This window comes from Styela clava, chromosome 2 (genome assembly GCF_964204865.1).
Source record: "Styela clava chromosome 2, kaStyClav1.hap1.2, whole genome shotgun sequence".
Taxonomy (NCBI): domain Eukaryota; kingdom Metazoa; phylum Chordata; class Ascidiacea; order Stolidobranchia; family Styelidae; genus Styela; species Styela clava.
The window spans coordinates 28773943-28776442 of record NC_135251.1 but is presented as its reverse complement, the minus strand read 5'-3'; the positions used below and the strand labels follow the sequence as shown (position 1 = coordinate 28776442).

The window sequence follows — 2500 nt, the reverse complement described above, 5'->3', positions numbered from 1 at the left end:
TTAATCTTTGAGACAAGCATATCACTACTGGCAGGATCAACCAGATAGCTGCGACAGCTGCGCTCGGCCCTTGCTGGGCCGCCCGGCGCGTGCTCGTCGCATTTGTTTAAGACCGAGACGATTGCCTGCGGCCGTACTCAGCTTCGACAGTCGCTGGCCGCGACGTCCACGCTCTCGCCGGCAGTGCCAGGCGGAGCGATTTGCGTTTTTTCTTTGCTCGCCCTCTCTCGGGCTCGATCCATTCAGTTTCGCACAAACAAGAGCTCTGCCGGCCGCCTGCAGCGGTGCCTAAAACCCGGGCATAACAATGCGACCGTTCTGCTAGGCCGACAAGCGCTCAAGCCAGACGCTCGATCGAACGCCCCGTACATATTAGTCGAGACAACGGCTCGCTCATTAGCATCGCGTTTGTACTTTAACTTTTTTTGGCTCGGCTTTTTTCGACGCCGATGCCGGCGACGCAGCACTCTCTCGCCCGCCAGCCACCGAGAAAAGGGTGCGCTCCGACCGGCCCCGCACCGTACGCCGCTCTTTCTTGGCTCATTCGAGTTTACTGTCTTTCGCTCTAACATGCCTTACCTAGGGTTAGGTTAGTATGCTTGCACGTTTGTACTTTAACTTTTTTCGGCTCGGCTTCTTTCGACGCCGATGCCGGCGACGCAGCACTCTCACGCCCGCCAGCCACCGAGAAAAGGGTGCGCTCCGACCGGCCCCGCACCGTACGCCGCTCTTTCTTGGCTCATTCGAGTTTACTGTCTTTCGCTCTGACATGCCTTACCTAGGGTTAGGTTAGTATGCTTGCACGTTTGTACTTTAACTTTTTTCGGCTCGGCTTCTTTCGACGCCGATGCCGGCGACGCAGCACTCTCTCGCCCGCCAGCCACCGAGAAAAGGGTGCGCTCCGACCGGCCCCGCACCGTACGCCGCTCTTTCTTGGCTCATTCGAGTTTACTGTCTTTCGCTCTGACATGCCTTACCTAGGGTTAGGTTAGTATGCTTGCACGTTTGTACTTTAACTTTTTTCGGCTCGGCTTCTTTCGACGCCGATGCCGGCGACGCAGCACTCTCTCGCCCGCCAGCCACCGAGAAAAGGGTGCGCTCCGACCGGCCCCGCACCGTACGCCGCTCTTTCTTGGCTCATTCGAGTTTACTGTCTTTCGCTCTAACATGCCTTACCTAGGGTTAGGTTAGTATGCTTGCACGTTTGTACTTTAACTTTTTTCGGCTCGGCTTCTTTCGACGCCGATGCCGGCGACGCAGCACTCTCTCGCCCGCCAGCCACCGAGAAAAGGGTGCGCTCCGACCGGCCCCGCACCGTACGCCGCTCTTTCTTGGCTCATTCGAGTTTACTGTCTTTCGCTCTGACATGCCTTACCTAGGGTTAGGTTAGTATGCTTGCACGTTTGTACTTTAACTTTTTTCGGCTCGGCTTCTTTCGACGCCGATGCCGGCGACGCAGCACTCTCTCGCCCGCCAGCCACCGAGAAAAGGGTGCGCTCCGACCGGCCCCGCACCGTACGCCGCTCTTTCTTGGCTCATTCGAGTTTACTGTCTTTCGCTCTGACATGCCTTACCTAGGGTTAGGTTAGTATGCTTGCACGTTTGTACTTTAACTTTTTTCGGCTCGGCTTCTTTCGACGCCGATGCCGGCGACGCAGCACTCTCTCGCCCGCCAGCCACCGAGAAAAGGGTGCGCTCCGACCGGCCCCGCACCGTACGCCGCTCTGTCTTGGCTCATTCGAGTTTACTGTCTTTCGCTCTGACATGCCTTACCTAGGGTTAGGTTAGTATGCTTGCACGTTTGTACTTTAACTTTTTTCGGCTCGGCTTCTTTCGACGCCGATGCCGGCGACGCAGCACTCTCTCGCCCGCCAGCCACCGAGAAAAGGGTGCGCTCCGACCGGCCCCGCACCGTACGCCGCTCTGTCTTGGCTCATTCGAGTTTACTGTCTTTCGCTCTGACATGCCTTACCTAGGGTTAGGTTAGTATGCTTGCACGTTTGTACTTTAACTTTTTTCGGCTCGGCTTCTTTCGACGCCGATGCCGGCGACGCAGCACTCTCTCGCCCGCCAGCCACCGAGAAAAGGGTGCGCTCCGACCGGCTCCGCACCGTACGCCGCTCTGTCTTGACTCATTCGAGTTTACTGTCTTTCGCTCTGACATGCCTTACCTAGGGTTAGGTTAGTATGCTTGCACGTTTGTACTTTAACTTTTTTCGGCTCGGCTTCTTTCGACGCCGATGCCGGCGACGCAGCACTCTCTCGCCCGCCAGCCACCGAGAAAAGGGTGCGCTCCGACCGGCCCCGCACCGTACGCCGCTCTGTCTTGGCTCATTCGAGTTTACTGTCTTTCGCTCTGACATGCCTTACCTAGGGTTAGGTTAGTATGCTTGCACGTTTGTACTTTAACTTTTTTCGGCTCGGCTTCTTTCGACGCCGATGCCGGCGACGCAGCACTCTCTCGCCCGCCAGCCACCGAGAAAAGGGTGCGCTCCGACCG

At 57.2% G+C, this 2500-nt stretch overlaps 1 non-coding gene across 1 annotated transcript in view; it reads right to left on the bottom strand.

Annotated features, from left to right (window-relative positions):
• The window catches only part of LOC144420322 (small subunit ribosomal RNA), a 1810-nt gene extending 1763 nt beyond the window's left edge, over nucleotides 1-47 (bottom strand). Inside the window, exon 1 of the ribosomal RNA XR_013474675.1 lies at nucleotides 1-47. This exon is cut by the window's left edge and continues 1763 nt beyond it. This is a non-coding gene — a ribosomal RNA (small subunit ribosomal RNA).
• Between the last annotated feature and the right edge of the window lie 2453 nt (nucleotides 48-2500).